We start from the raw sequence: 17,024 nt of genomic DNA on the forward strand, positions 1-17,024 counted from the left end.
TGTCTGACAGAGCCAGGATTCAAACCCAGGAACTTCTGATTCCAAAGCCTGTGCTTCTAGGGCTATTTATGAGTCTCGTCCTTTCCTTCTCTAACAGTTCCTCCAACATCAGCTTTCTGACAAGAGTAATTAAGAAAAGAAATTTCGGGACTTCCCCGGTGGCGCAGTGGTTAAGAATCCGCCTGCCAATGCAGGGGACACAGGTTTGAGCCCTGGTCCAGGAAGATCCCACATGCCGCGGAGCAACTAAGCCCGTGCGCCACAGCTACTGAACCTGCGCTCTAGAGCCCATGAGTCACAACTACTGAGCCTGTGAGCCACAACTACTGAAGCCCGCATGCCTAGAGCCCGTGCTCCGCAATGACAGAGGCCACTGCAGTGAGAAGCCCACGTACCACAATGAAGAGTAGCCCCCGCTCACCGCAACTGGTGAAAGCCCGCACGCAGCAACAAAGACCCAACGCAGCCAAAAATAAATTAATTAATTTTTTAAAAAAAGGGGGAATGGTATTGCCCATAGTACCAGCTCAATTTAAAAAAAAAGAAAAAAAGAAAAAAAGAAAAAAATTTCTCCCTGTAGCATTTTTTTCTCTTAATTTTTTTTTTTTGCCTTAATATAAAAACTGTTGACTCCAACATCATCTCTAAATGAAATGAGGTTTTCCTCCACAGGGCATACAAATGGTTAGATTAAAGGTGTAGCTGGTGGCACACCCTGGCGCTGGCTTGCAGTCATCTGCCTCTACTCAGCATCTCTCTGAACACGTCAGCAACCGTTCTTGAGGTGCCCACTCTCCATGAAGGACTCTGCTAACCGTTAAGAAACCAATCAGAGCCCTGCAAGCACGAGAGGCTAAAGCTGGGTGGAGATGAGGATACAAAGAGGACTTACATCCAGTCAGCCCCCACTGCACGCCAGGCACACTGGCTCTTCCCAACAACACACTTCTAAATTACTGTGAAACCTCCTGGGTGTTACCTGTGATGTGGTTATTACTATCCCCATTTTATAGCTGATAGATCAAAAGGTCTGAAAGAAGAAGGAATTCCCTCAAGGTTATGTTCGTTGTAAGAGAGAAGTTACACCTCTCTAGACTCTCGCTCCTCCATGCATGGTCCCTGGCAGCAGCATGGGAATCACCTGGGAGCTTGTTAGAAACAGACAGTATCAGGCCCACCCCAGATCTGCTGGTCAGAAGCTGCATTTTACAGGACACTGCAATGAGTCTCACGCACACCAAGGTTTGAGAGGTGCTGCCCTAACTAACCCCTTCCCCCCCCCCAAGTCCTCCATTTCCTGTGCATTTCAAACTCTGTGCTGGGGTACAGTTGGCAGCTTTCTGCTCTTTATTCCCTAAGTTCAAAAGTACTTTGGCTTCAAACCTGACACTTGAAAGAAAATCCTAAATATAAGTACCACAAATCAACATTTGTGCATCATTTCCTTGACGGGTAGCCCAGTTTACCCAGGACTGAGGGAGTTTCTTGGGATGCAGGATTTTCAGCGTTAAAACTGGGGCAGTTCTTGGCAAACTGGGATGGCTGGTCACCATATCCCTAATTCCCAGCCTCTCAAACACAGGTAATTCCTTTCATATAGTAGTTCTCAGCCCTGGATGCACCTTAGAATCACCTGGGGAGTTTTGAAAAAAAACAAATGCCCGCTCACTAACCCAGATGAATTAAATCAGAACCTCTGTGGGTAGGTCTGGCCACTGATACGTTAAAAAAGATTCCCCATGTGCTCTGAATGCACAGCCAGGGTCGAGAGCCACTGTTCCTGCCTAAAGTTATTTTTTTGCTCTGAGTAGCACATTTTTCAGGAACATGAAGAGCTGACTGAAGGAAGGAAAAGGGGAAAGGGACTCGCCCTTACTGGGTCCGTGCCTCTCATGCTGGTCAGCACCCAAGTGCCAGAAGCCGAGCTACCTGTGAAATAGGAGTTATTTGTGTCCATTATGCAGATAAGAACACTGAGGCTGAGAGAAGTATCTCACCCAAGTTCACACAACTAGGAAGTGGTGAACTGTGACTTCAGGTCTGTCTTCTTTTATAACCCCAAGAGGATGTTCTACACACTACCTCCAAGATATCTAGATTTTAACTTTGCCATTGATCATGAAGAGATTCTGGATGCCTCCCAGCTGAGAATGGTCTGCTGCGAAGTAGAAGATGAGGCCCACCTGTACAGGTGGACTATTTTCATGCTGGAAATTCCTTCACCAGGGAGTCTTTCCCCTGAATCCTATAAAACCCAGGTAGACCCAGCAATCCCACTCCTCGGTGCCTACCCAAGAGAATGTTCATAGCAGCATTGTTTATAATAGCCAAAAGGTAGAAACAAGTCAAACATCCATCAACTGATGAATGGATAAAATGTGGTATCACTGCATAATAGAATATTATTTGGCAATAAAAGGTATTGATACATGCCACAACATGGATGAACCTTGAAAACATTATGCTAAGTGAGAGAAGCCTGACACAGAAGGCCACATACCGTAAGGTCCCATTTACATAAATGTCCAGAATAGGCAAATAGAGACAAAAAAGTAGATTAGTGGTTGCCAGGGGCTAGGGTGGGGAGGGGAGAAGGGAGGAATGGGAAAGATTGCTAATGAACATGGGGTTTTTTTGGGGGTGATGAAATGTTCTGGAATCAGTGTGATGGTTGTACAACTGTGAGTATCCTAAAACTACCGAATTATACACTTTAAAAGAGGGGATTTTAGGGTATGTGAATTCTCTCTCAATCTGCTAACAGGAGCTCTCATCCATAGCTGGTGGGAAAGTAAAATGGAGCAGACACTGTTGAAAACTGGAAGTTTCTAGTAAGGCTAAACTTACACCTACCGTATCATTCTACTCCTGCACACATTCCTAAGACAAACGAGTGCTTAAGTCCATCCAAGGACACGTACAAGAATGTTCCTAGCAGCTTTGTTCATAATAGCCCCAAACTGGATGCAACCCGAATATCCATGCTGTATTCATACGATGGATACCACACAGCACGACAAAGGGACTGCTTACTGCTACCTGCCAGACAAAAATGAATCTCACTGATATGATGTTGAGCATTAAGAAGCCAGACAAAAGAGCCCATCCGCTATGATTTCATTCCTATGAAGTTCAAGAATATGCAGAACTAATGGATGATGATAGAAGTCAGAGGAGCATAGCCTGGGAAGAGGCACGAGGGAGCTTGTTAGGGAGCTGGAGGTGTTATACATCTTGATCTGGGTATTTGTTGATTGGGGGTGCACATCTGTAAAGATCACTGGGTTATACATGGAAGATTCATGTGCTTCGTGAACTTCACCATGTGTACGTACGTTATACCTAAGAAGTCCAGAAGCTCCTCAGCCAATGGTGACCTTGTTCTGGGGTTCACTGATTGACCCTGGATGTCTGCACAGTGGACTGAAGAGGGCACAGACTGTGGAGTCAGGTGGACCTGGATTCCAGTCCCGCTCTGCCCCTGTCTAGTCCCCTGACCTTGGGCAAGTCACTCAACATTTCTCAGCTTCATGAAATGAAGACGCAATCTCTAACAGGGACGGCCTTGAGGATTAAGAGAAAAAATACATGTCAAGTCCCGAGTACAGGGCTCAGCCCAGGAGAGAACAGACGAATCCCAAGAGGTCAGTCAATGGTGGCTCATACAAGACAGCTGCTCTGTCAGAAGGATGTAGAGTCGGAGCCTTCTGGCGGGAACAGGGGCAGATGAGGAGTGGGCACAGCCAGGACAGTTTATGAAACTTGTCTGGATTGTCTGCCCTGTTGAAGAGACCACCAGGAGAGATCGCATGGAAAGCCAAGGAATGACAGAAGAGAGGCCCAGTGTCCTAGGGCCCCAGCTGAGCCCAGGTTCCGAGCTGTCCCCACCAAGGTGCAGCCATGTGAGTGAGCTGCCTTGGAGGAGGCTCCGGAGGATCACCGCCCCAGCCAACATCATGTGGAGCTGAGCCGGTCAATCCACAGAACTGGGAGATCATAAATTGTCGCTGTTTTAGACTTTGGAGTGATTGCTATTCAGCCATAGACAGCCCATACAGGAATTGTTATCTAAGGGGGGCTCCAATAAACAGCACTGAAAACATGGGACATTGGCTTAGGAACAGGGCAATGGGCAGAGGCTAGGGGGCCTTGAAGAGATTGTTATTGGAATGTGGAAGAATGTGAGAAATTGTTACGGGAGCCTGACCAAAGGGGACACGACTTACGTACTGACAGAAAAATTTAGTAAAACTGTTCCCTGTAATAACGTGGAAAACAGAAAGTACAGTTCATAGCCTTGTTGCTTTGGCTGAGGAGATTTCAAGGCAGAATGTTGAAAGAATCAACTGGTTCATTTTAGCTGAGGGATGGATAGAGGATGAGCTAAAGAAAGAGCTGTTCCGTATTCCAGAGGAATCTATAGGAAACGCTTCTTGCCTCAAGCTTGTTAGGTTGGAAAATGAGACCGTTTCTCATTACCAACATCTACAGCCCAATAAAGAGTCTCAAAGGAAATAAGAACCTGGGGGAGGGAAGGAACCTGGTGGCAAAGATCAAATACAGGGTGCTTCCCGTGAAATGTGGCCTTCGGGTCAAGATCAGATCAAGGATGCAGATACAAGAGACTTTCTTGAGACCTCAGATGCATTTCAGGGTACGGCGTAGGTAGAGCCTCTCAGCTAGACAACAGGCTTCTAAGAATCTCTGAAGGCGTGTCCCTTAGCGCTTGCATGTGGCCCAAAGGGTCTGTTTCAGAAAGAAATGTTAAGTGTGGCTTTTGCCTAATGGAGCAGGTCATTTGATACATAGGAAATGCACAAAAGCTTTCATTTTACTAATCTGGACTGAGAGGAACAGAGGTATTATATGTATATAGTTGTACCTAAGTATCCATGGGGGATTCATTCTAGGACCCCCGTGGATACCAAAATCCACAGATACTCAAGCCCCTTACATACGTGATGGCCTACAATTTGTATATAACCTAGGCACATCCTCCCATATACTTTAAATCCTCTCTGGATTACTTATGATACCTAATAAAATGTAAATGCTATATAAATAGCTGTAAATACAACGTAAATGCTGTGTAAATGCTTGTTGGAGGGGCAGTGCACCGGCAGTCCCGGGAATCTGTCTCTAGCTTCTATAGTGTTTGGACAGAACACCGCCAGGGATGCCCCTTCTTCCAGCCTCCAACCACCCTCCAACTTTTTTCCCAGCCACAAACTTAGGCACCAACCTCTCAGCCAGCCTCGGCTTCAGGGAACAACCAACGCCATATTCGGAGTTTCTCTCCTTGTTGAGGATCAGCGGAGCTCCCACATTCCTCAGGATTATTTCCCTGCGGTGGAGGCCGCCATCGACCACCCGGTCAACTGCGGGCCTCCCACACCCAGCTCTCTCTGGGCTTCTATTTCCACCGAGACCACGTGGCTCTGGAGGGCGTGGACCACTTCTTGGGCAAGTTGGTGGGGGAGAAACGCAAGGCTGCAGAGGGTCTCTTGCAGATGGCAAATCGGCGTGGCTGCCGCACACGCTTCCAGGACACACAGAAGCCATCCCAAGATGAGTGGGGTAAAACCTGAACGCTGTGGAAGTTGCCACAGTCCTGGAGAAGAACCTGAACCGAGCCCTCTTGGATCTGCATGCTCTGAGTTCTGCCCCCGCAGACCCCATCTCTGTGACTTCCTGGAGAGCCACTTCCTGGATGAGGAGGTGAAACTCATCAGGAAGAAGGGCGACCACCTGACTAACCTCCGCAGGCTGGCCGGCTCCCAGGTTGGGCTGGACGAGTATCTCTTTGAAAGGATCACTCTCCTCAACGACTAGGAGCCTCTGGAGCCCAGCGGCCTTTGACGACCCCTCTGACAACCCCCTGGTGCCAGGGCTTCTGCCTGCCGCCACTAGGCAGCTTTTTAACCAGCCTGGAGCCCTCTCCCAGACCGCAGACCGAATGGAAACAATAAAGCTTTTTGCAGGGAAAAAAAAAAATTGTTGGAGTGCAGCAAATTCAAGTTTTGCTTTTTGGAACTTCCTGGAATTTTTTTTCCAAATATTTTCGGTTTGTGGATGGTTGACTCTGCAGATGCAGAACATGTGCATATGGAGGGCCAACTGTATGTGTGTGTATATGTAAAATAAAAATACAGGAACTTCCCTGGTGGCGCAGTGGTTAAGAATCCGCCTGCCAATGCGGGGGACACAGGTTCGAGTCCTGGTCTGGGAAGATCCCACATGCCGCAGAGCACCTAAGCCCGTGTGCCACTACTACTGAGCCTGCTCTCTAGAGCATGCGAGCCACAACTACTGAAGCCCCTGCGCCTAGAGCCCGTGCTCCGCAACAAGAGAAGCCACCGTGATGAGAAGCCCTCGCACTGCAACGAAGAGCAGCCCCGGCTCGCCGCAGCTAGAGAAAGCCCACGCTCAGCACCAAAAAAAACCCAACGCAGCCAAAAATAAATAAATACATTTATTTTTTAAAAAAACCATATAAGGTACGTATACATATATACACACATTATATGTACTTTTATGGGTGAAGGGTGACAAAAGGTAAAAAAAAAAATTTAAAAAGAAAGGAACAGAGACATTATAAAACAAAATGTAGCCTCCGTGACTCTCAACTGCCTAAGGACAGGAATCAGGCAAACATGAACCATTTCTTAAGTAAAACAAGGATGACTCAGAGGGTGGAGCCAAGAGCCAAATAGAACCATTCCCAGGGAGGAGACCGGGGCCGCAGTCAACATACATTCCCTAGCATGGAGCATGGAGAATTGTACCCAGAAGAATTTCAGACTTGTGATGGACCTGTGACTGCTGTGTCTTCCCTTTTGAATGGGAGTGTACATTGTGGTGCTGCAGTTCCTGTCTCATCTTTATATGTTGGGTACGTGGGGGCAGATCACTTCTCTCTAGTCCACAGGTCTTCAGATCAAGAGGAGCCTTGCCCAAGTGCCTCATCAACAATTGGATGAGAAACCAGACTTCTGGCCTGCCCTTGAGGCTGAGATAGGATGAGAGTTTGGGGGTTACGGAAAGTGGGGGAAAACATTCATTCTGCACAAGAGAGGGAGCTTGGGGACGAGACAGGAGACTGTGGTGGCTAGTCTCCAAAGATGGTCCCGAAGGAATCATCCTTCCCGGTGTTCATGCCTTTGTGCAGTCCCTTCCCATGCTATATTTGGCCTGGTCCAGTGACCTGTTTAACCAACAGAGGCAGCAGAGTGATGCAGTGCCAACTAGGGGCCCATGAATTAAGGGGACCTGGCAGTCACAGCTTTTGCAGTTTGAGGAACCCTGAGCTGCTATATAAGAAGTCTGGCTCCCTTGTACCAGAAGGACTGTGGGAGGGAAAGGCCTTAGGGAGATGGGGAGGCCCTGAAATGCCTTGGAAAGAGACAGAGTTTCAGGCTTCCCAGTCCTGCTGAGGCCAGACTTCTAGCCATCCCCACCAAGCTGCTAGACATGAGAGCGCCATCTTGGATGTTCCAGTTGAGTCCCCAGTGCACTACCCCTTGTGACGTCAGGTGGAGCAGAACTGACCCCAGATGACCCCAGTCAACCCACAGAATCATAAAAGATAATAAAATGGTGGCATTTTTAAGCCTCTAAATTGTGACATAACTTGCTATGCAGCAATAACTAAAACCCAATCCAAAATTAAAGAACAAGCAAGCCCACTCAAGGTATCCATATAATCGGCTTCCTGAGGCAGAGAGCCAAGTGGAGGGGACCTCCCTGGCAGTCCAGTGGTTAAGACTCCATACTTATAATGCAGGGGGTGCAGGTTTGATCCCTGGTTGGGGAACTGAGATCCCACATGCCTCATGGCGCGGCCAAAAAAACCAAAAACAGAGAGCAGAGTGGAGAAGGGTGGAGAGGGGATTTGGAAAAGAGAGAGAAGGTCAGAGTAAGATGAAAACAGGGCCAAGGACTACTCCCTGAGGAGCCCCAACAATTCATAGTTAAGCCTTTGCAGGAGGTCGAGCCTGCAGAGGGGACAGAGAGCGGGCAGCCAGAGAGGCAGAGAACGCTAGGCTTGTTCACTGTCAGGGAAGCCAAGAGCAGAAGGTGATGGGAGGAGGGAATGGTCCACCAAATCTCACACCGCTCAGATGTCAAGTCAGAGGAGGATGAAGGATCCATTGGGATTGCTGGCCTTCAGGAAAGCCATTTAAGTCCTCCTTGGGCTTAATCCTGCACTCCCTCCCTTAGTAGGTAGCACTAAATGAGGGGGTCTGTGAAACCAGAACTGGCAAAGGAGCTGGGGCTGTTCCCAAAAAGTGAAAATCCAAATGGCTGGTAAACCCATGAAAAGGTGCTCAACCTCCTTAGTCATCAGGGAAATGTAAATTCAAACCACAATGAAATTCCATTTCACACCCACCAGACTGGCTATAAATAAAAAGCCTAACAATACCAGGATCTGGCAAGGATGTTGAGCAAATGGAACTCTCAGGCGTTGTTGGTAGGAATGTAAGTTGGTACAACCATCTTGGCGACAGTTTGATATTAACTGGTATGGCTGAGGATGTGCATAGTGTGTTGGGCCAGGTTCCCTGGGAAACAGACTCTGAGGAGGGAGGTTTGCACGCAGGAGCTTTACTGGAGAGGGCTCTCAGGAACACCACCTGCAAGGGAGTGGGCTAGACCTTCCGAACTGTCCTGAATTGATGGTGGGGGGTCAGGCCCTTGTACCCCTGATTAGGCTACTCATTGGCTGGGGCTGCCCCCAAGCAGGGGTCGTAAATGTAGACAAGGCAGCCCCATTCATAAGACTCCGAACTCCCAATGCAGAGGGCCCAGGTTCGGTCCCTGCTTGGGGAACTAGATCCCACATGCCACAACTAAGAGCCCGCATGCTGCAGTGAAGATCCCATGTGCCTCAACTAAGACCCAGAGCAGCCAAAACAAATGAACAAATAAATAAATATTTTTTTAATTAAAAATAAAAACGACAGTCCCATCCGTTAAAGGGCAAGACCCCTGATGGCTGGTGCCTCGGTCCCACGGGAGGTCAGGATGCACACCACAGCATTCACTACAGTTCCATACCATCTGGATCTCCTGCTTCATAAGTTAACACCATCTGAGAACATCTCCAGGATTCTGATCCATCTCTTTTTCTGGGGAAACTTACAGTTAGTGGAATTAGCTACAGCTCTCACACTCCAGCTGGTATAGTCATTATCTCCCTCCTTACTACCCGTTCTAGACCCCCTAACCATCAGCTGGCTCCTCTGCTGGTCAAGGTGGCTTACCTGGCCAGACAGCCCAGACCTTCATCCCTGAGACGTCTGAGACGCTGGTCACCATGCTCTTATGGCTGCTGCATCTGTTTATTTACCATCAAAATTGGTCAAAGAAGAGCCAAGAAACACTCAAGAGGGTCACCTGAAGTGTCAAATGTATTTGTCTCTGTCCTGTTGTGTAACAGCAGCCCTGTCTCCTGCTGATGTCACAGTCAATTCACCTGCCAGGAGGGTGACTCCTCTTCTTGCTTGCTGGTCTCTTGGCACAAGGAGCCTGAAGCAATCAGGTAGCCGCTACAGCTGAAAGTTTAGTGGGATTCTTGTGTATCCTGGTGGAAGCATCCCCCTGCTGGGAACCCAGACCTCAAGACCTACAGAGCCTAGAGCTGTGAGGATGGGAAGCCCAGATTCTCCCAGTGGCTCATTCGGAGTACGAGGAAAGGAGTAACTCTTACTTCTACCTGCTGATCCCTAGGTCTGCTTCTTCTATGTACTGTAGGCAGCACCCATTCACGGTTTTGGTTTAAGGTGAATCGTGGAAGAGGATGCTCCATCCACACAGAATATCTTTTCACAAGTTTGTGCCTCAGTTGCATCTCTGTTTTCTAGCTAAAGTGTTTCCTTTTTAAACCTATCAAACATTTTTAATATAATTCTTTTTTTAAATAAATTTATTTATTTAATTTATTTATTTTTGGCTGCGTTGGGTCTTTGTTCCTGCGTGCGGGCTTTCTCCAGTTGCGGTGAGCGGGGGCTACTCTTCGTTGTTGTACGTGGGCTTCTCACTGCAGTGGCCTCTCTCGTTGCGGAGCACGGGCTCTAGGCCCGCGGGCTTCAGTAGTTGTGGCTCACGGGCTCTAGAGCGCAGGCTCAGTAGTTGTGGCGCACGGGCTTAGTTGCTCCGCGGCATGTGGGATCTTCCTGGACCAGGGCTCGAACCTGTGTCCCCTACATTGGCAGGCGGATTCTTAACCACTGCGCCACCAGGGAAGCCCAACAATTCTTTAATATACAAACTTCACAACAGCATCCACAGAACAGGGTGGGGGGTTGGGGAGGGGGTTATGAAGGGGAAGGGCAGGTTTTCAGGTTCCTGACTGCTTCCCTCACCCCTATTGCCTGTGAGAACATGGTCTTCACAGAGGACCAGTCAGTTCAGCCAGAGGCCAGGGGCCGCACAGCGCATTCTAAGGCGGCCTGAGTGCAGCCGGCGCCTCCAAAATAACATCATCACCACCTCTTGGGAAAGCCAGATCCAGTTAGGAGACAAGAAGAAAGTGGTTGTTACTGAGAAACCTTATCATTCCTCAGTATTCTGCTGATCATGTCTTTGGGGCACAGAATAGAGTTTTCTAGAGACGGCTGGATTGAAAAGAGCTAAAACCCTCCTGGGAGAAGAAGAGAAATTGAATGTGAGCCTACCTCCTACCAGGATGTCTTGCCTGTGACTCTAGAAAGCTAGCATCTTGGTCTGCTCAGATGTTTGGAAGGGGAAGGAATGACAGAGACTTTGGCCCAACAGGGCTGGAAGTCTTGCCGGGTATTGACCAAGAAAGCCTCCAGGCAGGCCAGGGAGGTCTGCGGGAAGCAGCTTTGGGGCAATGGTCCTCAAGGGAGCCTGGTGGTACATTAGCTTTCAGGAAGAATTTATTGCATGTGCGGAAGAGAGAAAGGATTCAAGTCAGAGAGTATTAAGAACTAAAGTACCTCCTTCTTACAGGTCTGTGGGGTAGAAATGAGATAATACTTCTGGGCTGGGGAGAGACCCGAAACCTGTTATCTTTTGGGGGCCCAGTTTGACTGGCTTGGATGTACGTTTTAGCCCCAAATTCCTCAAAAGTCCAAAGCCTCCCCCAAACCAGCAGTTCCTGGGCAATGTGGTGTGTGATAAGTCCAGTGGGTCCCATGGTCATACGTCTACTGCTGCACCTTCCTTGCTGTAAAGTGAGTCCCTTGGTCCAATGTGATGTTTTCTGAGAACAAATGGCCGTGGATCAAACACTCTGCAAATCTTTAGATTGGCCGAGAACGTGTAACCAGGAAAGGTAACCCCATACCCAAAATATGTGTCAGTCCCACCCAAGACAAATTGCTTCTTGGTAGAAGATGTCCAATGTAATCAACATGCTACCAAGTGACTGGTGGGTTCCTCGAAGGGTGGTGCCATGTTGGCAGCTCCATGTTAATCTTTGTTGCTGGAAAAGTGGACATTCACCAGTGGCAGTAGCCAGATCATTCTTAGTGAATGCAGAGCTTCTACCCCTGCCACATAACCTCCATTCATGCGGCTATTGTGCCAAAGCTGGGGTGCCCAGTGACAGAAGCTGACTGCTGATCTAGCTGAATCACTCTTTCTGCTTGGTTGATTAGTACCTCTTCAATGATGAATGCTTTCCATGGACACCAACATGTGGTGCAAAGACCTTCACACTTCGTGTCCATCCCTGTGGGTTCACACACATCCCTCTTTCCCAGGCCTCTTTGTCCCCAATCTTCTAATATTTATCCTTCCTTCTTTCCCCACTGCCCATGAGGTCTGTATTTATTCTGACCTCAGACCACTTCTCTTGTCCACGGAGTGGATGCCCACATACACTGCCCAAAGCCCTGCCCATTGGGAAGATTCCACCTTATTTATTGTCTTTCAGGGTCACTTCGGAATGAGGCTGCAGTGTGGCCATCCTCCATTTTCAGCTTCTACCCACATACCAAACAGATCCATCTGTGGATCAAGCTTGGCCCTTTCCCTCCTTATCAGGTGGCCATGGGGGTCCCATGCAGCCACAGGTGTGAGATGAAGGGGATGTGTTGGTGCAGTGCTGGTGGATGACATGGGGGTCTCGGCCATCTGCCTGTGCAGCTTACTTGTACCCTCTGCCCTACTTGTGCCCCATCCGAGATGTGCCATCTGAGTTTGGATTGTTGTCACGCCCACCTGACCTCATGACATGGTAGGTCTGACAGATCCCAGCTTGTGAGGGGCTGTTGGGGCTGCAGGGTCACTTCATGTTCCATGGTCAGGTGCTCCGTCTCTGCCAGGGCCACTCCAGGAGAACTTTCTCAAATGGTGATAATTCTCTGCTGCACAGTGAATGGCCTTGCTCCAGAACTCTAGGGATCTGGGTTGTGATGTTCCCATCGGGGCTTGCCATAAAAATGTGGCGTCTTTTCCCTCTAATACCATAGGTTCTCCCAGGGTCTATGGCCCAAGAGGCAGAACTGCTTGCAGGACAGCCTGGCTCTCCTGCAGAGCTCTTTTCTGCCTGGGACCTGCTCAAAGATGGCAGCCTTCCACGTCACTCAGAAAATAGGTTGGATCAAAATTTCCAAGTATCAGGACTTCCCTGGTGGTGCAGTGGTTAAGAATCCGTCTGCCGATGCAGGGGATGCGGGTTCGATCCCTGGTCTGGGAAGATCCCACATGCTGCGGAACTACTGGGCCTGTGTGCCACAACTACTGAGCCCACGCGCCTAGAGCCTGTGGTCTGCAACAAGAGAAGCCACCACAATGAGAAGCCCGCGCACCGCAACAAAGACCCAATGCAGACAAAAATAAATAAAAATTAAAAAAAAAAAATTCCCAAGTATCAGGTATGCCCACCCCAGCCTGCAGAGGTCTACCAGCACGCTGTGCTTCCTTCTGGATGGTGGGAGGTACAAGATGCAATCAGATGTCCTTTACTTTGGAGGGGTTGTCCCAGCATGCTCCAGACCACTGAACCCCCCAAACTATTGATGTGATGAGCCCCTGAAACTTAGAAGTGTTAACTGACCATCTTCTAGAGTCCTTGACTTCTTGTACGGTTTATCTACTACCCTCTGGAACCATGTCTTGTTCTTCGAGTCCTCTTCACGCTATTTCACCAATAGAGTGGAACAATGTGCTCTTTTGCAGAATGTTCAGATGGTCCAGCCCCTTCTGACTGTATTAGGACAGAGGGCAGGAGAGTTAGCATAGGCTGAGCTGGATAGTAAATGTGTACTGTTGTCTGCCCCACATAAAAGTGAACAGTTTCTGGTCCTTTTTCCGGTTAGGGATGTAAAAGAATGTATAAGCCAGATCAATGGTTGGATACCATGAACTTGGAGCTATGTTAATGTTTAGCAAAGCTACCACATCCAACACAGCAACTGCAGTTGGGGCTACTATGTGGTTGGGTTTGCAGTAGTTCAGTGTCAGCCTCCAGGAAACACCTGGTTTTTGCCTGGGTCAGATTCATGAATTAAAAGGGGGACAGATGGTGACCACTACCCCTGAATCCTTTGGCTCTTACATAGAGATCTCTGAAGAAAGTATTCTTAGACCCATTTGGCACATGAGGAACCTGAAGCTTAAAGAGTTAAAAAAAAAATAGTTTACTTATTATAAAACTTTCTGCTTTGTCAAACCAAAGCATTTGCACTTAACCACTAAGCTACCCGATCAAGTTCATTTAGGAAAGTGAAAAACAAGATCTCACTGAATTGCTGCATGTCCACACACATCCATCATGCTTTTTGTTAGTTTTCCTAACAAGTCTAACTTTGGAATCAGAGGGGGCAAATTCTACCTAATTTCTTAAGAGTAGAAAATCAAACTCAGTTGAGAAAGTTTTGTTAGCTTTTATTCCTGGCAGCTTTTGGATGAGCTTTATTTCCTAAGCTGTATGCCAGGATGTTTCCTCATTTGATTTTTCCAGGGCATGATGGAAAGAAAAAAAAAAAAAAAAGAAAAAGAGTTGCCACCCCAAATTAAAATATTCCCTTCCATGAGGAACAAGGCAGCATGAGGCTGCCTAGAGCCGACAGTGACTCTTTTGTGCAAATGATGAAGCAGCCCCAAGGTACGACTACCCTCTGTGTCTTCATAGGCGAGTCATCTCATGGGTCTCAGTTTCCTCATCTATACAATGGGAATAGTAATAGTCTCTACCTCATAGGATTGCTGTGTCTTGTTCACCTCTGAGTCCCTAAAATACCCGGCACAAAATAGCATTCAATGAATATATGCTGAATGAATTAATGAATTTTAGAGATTAAACGAAATGGCACATTTGCACAGCACATGGCAAACATTAGCTTCTATGGTGGCAGTTTGACAATGTGTATTAAAACCATGAAAAACACACAGGTCTTTTGACCCAATGATTCCACTTCTGGATTTGGAAACAATTCTAATAATTTTAATAATTAAGATAATGAATTCATAATGATGACAATCTTAATTAATCAGGTAATTAATAATTAAGGATGCACCAAAGATTTAGCGACAAGAATGCTCCTGGAAAAACCACCTAAATGTTCATAGTTTTTTGGTGAGGCATCGAGACGTGTGACACATAGAAAGACTTTATAAGGCTACACACTAAGGCAGTGGTCCTCGAAGTGTGGTCTGGGGACCAGCAACGTCAGCATCACCCGGAAACTTGTTAAAAATGTAAATTCTTGAGCCCCACCCCCAGCTACTGAATCAGAAATTCCCCGTGGGGCTCAGCAAACTGGGTTAAAACCACAAGTTTAATAGCCACAGCTCTAAAGTGTTTCTAGAGGTTGCTTCTTTGTGAGTGGAGTATTTCAATGGTTCTTCCATTTTCTGACTTTCCTGGAGTAAGTAAGCATTACATTGCCAACTGATATGAGAAAAATACTCCATAAAAAAAATGGAAAAGAAAAAGTAAACTCTGAGTGGAAGTGAATGGGGAGAAAAAAGTTATGAAAAGAACAAAACAGGAAAAAAGCATTCCCTGGGGTAGGGGCGGGGGGATGGATTGGGAGGTTGGGATTAGCAGATGCAAACTATTGTATATAGAATGGATAAACAACAAGGTCCTACTGGATAGCACACGAACTATATTCAATATCCTTTTCCAGTAATGGAAAAGATATGAAAAAAGAATACATATATAACTGAATCACTTTGCTGTACAGCAGAAACTAACACAACATTGTAAATCAACTATACTTCAATAAATTAAATTTTAAAAAAAAGAAGGGCTTCCCTGGTGGCGCAGTGGTTGGGAATCCGCCTGCCAGTGCAGGGGACACGGGTTCGAGCTCTGGCCCGGGAGGATCCCACATGCCGCAGGAGCAACTAGGCCCGTTTGCCACAACTGCTGAGCCTGCACTCTAGAGCTCGGGTGCCACAGCTACTGAGCCCGTGTGCCACAACCGCTGAGGCCCGCGCGCCTAGAGCCCGTGCTCCGCAACGAGAGAGGCCACTGCAGTGAGAAGCCCACGTACCACAACGAAGAGTAGCCCCCGCTCGCTGCAACTAGAGAAAGCCCGTGCGCAGCAACGAAGACCCAACGCAGCCAAAAATAAATAAATAAATAAAAAATAAAAAATAAAAAATAAATTTAAAAAAAAAAAAGAAAAGAAAAAAGCAATCCTACCTCCCTAATGTTCTTTTCTTTCCCCCACTTTACTTCTAACCCACACCAATGGGATGTTATATATTTACAAACTTGACTAGTGTCCAGGCCATTTTGTAGCTGTGTTTTTGTTTTTTTTTTTTTAAATATTACATAGCAGCATTTCCCATGCTGGCTCATCAGTCTTCAGAACTATCATTTTAAAAATGGAGGCACTAATGTTACTTAATTATGATTGTTCTCTTGGCCACCTAACTCTTCCCCTGTGTTCTCAATTTTTTGCCATCATAAATAATGCTGCCACCAATATTTGCACATACACTTTTCCCAAATTTCAAATTATGTTATTCAGATAGGTTCTCAGAAGGGGGGCTGCTGGATTGAAGGGCAGAAACATTTTTATGGCTCCTGCTAGGTGTTGCCAGGCTGCTCTTCCAAAGAGTGGCCACTGGTTTCCACTGCAACTAAGTATTAGAAAGACTGCCAGTTTCCAGACAGCCTCCCCAGTGTGAGGCATTATGATTTTAAATAGTTTTGCTAATTTAATGGAGAAAATAAATTATCTTCCTGCTGTTTTAATTTTAATTACGTTATTAGAGACAATTAACAGCCTCTCCCCTTGAAAAATAAACTAGTAAATATTTATTCTTTTGTAAACTGGGTTAGGAGTAAAGTTCTGGACTTCTCACCATTTAACATCTTTGGGCTTCAGTTTCTTTATCTACAAAATGGAGGGATACCAGAGTGACTGTGAAATCAAGTGAGACAAAATATGGGAAAGCTCTTCTTAACAATGTATTCTGCGTGTATGTGTTACTATCACCCACTCCCACTTGGCTTCAAATGTAGCTATCTACTAATTTATTTTAAAACGTTCTGAAAAAAAAACCCCAACAACTTTCTGCTTTGTCAACAATCCAGAAAACCTCCAACCACAACCCAAATCTTGAAAAGCCGTCTTTTTTTGTGACGTGGTGCCTTCGAAGGTTGTGGGCAAAGCCCCTTCTTAATTTTTTCAGTTTGGTATTTTATTCTGTTATTTTTTTTTCTTTCTTTCTTTCTTTCTTTTTGAGGGAAACACTACGACGTGTTTGGAGTTTTCTGGAGAAGGTCCCTCAGTCGAGGCCCTCAGATATCACTACCTGACTCTAGCAGGCAAAGAGCTCCGCGAGGCGAGGGCGCAGCCTCCCAGGCTCTGCCGACCCTCCCTTGCCGTTGGAAGAAGAGCCCTTCTCATCAGGAAAGGTCAAGGACGCTCTCAGAACCAACAGAGACGCTTCATGTGCCAGAAGCGGACCTCGTGCCCACCTGGCAGGTACAGGAGCCAGAACACACTGCTTACCCACTCTCAAGAACCGACCCGCTCAAAGTCTTTCTCCGTCGCCAGGAAACCTCGCTTTCCCGAGGCTCACCAGTT

At 47.0% G+C, this 17,024-nt stretch overlaps 1 pseudogene; it reads left to right on the plus strand.

Annotated features, from left to right (window-relative positions):
- The first annotated feature begins 5,082 nt into the window (after positions 1–5,082).
- Positions 5,083–5,832, plus strand: LOC133095778 (ferritin light chain-like; annotated as a pseudogene).
- The last annotated feature ends 11,192 nt before the right edge of the window (positions 5,833–17,024 follow it).

This window comes from Eubalaena glacialis, chromosome 7, assembly GCF_028564815.1.
Source record: "Eubalaena glacialis isolate mEubGla1 chromosome 7, mEubGla1.1.hap2.+ XY, whole genome shotgun sequence".
NCBI lineage: Eukaryota > Metazoa > Chordata > Mammalia > Artiodactyla > Balaenidae > Eubalaena > Eubalaena glacialis.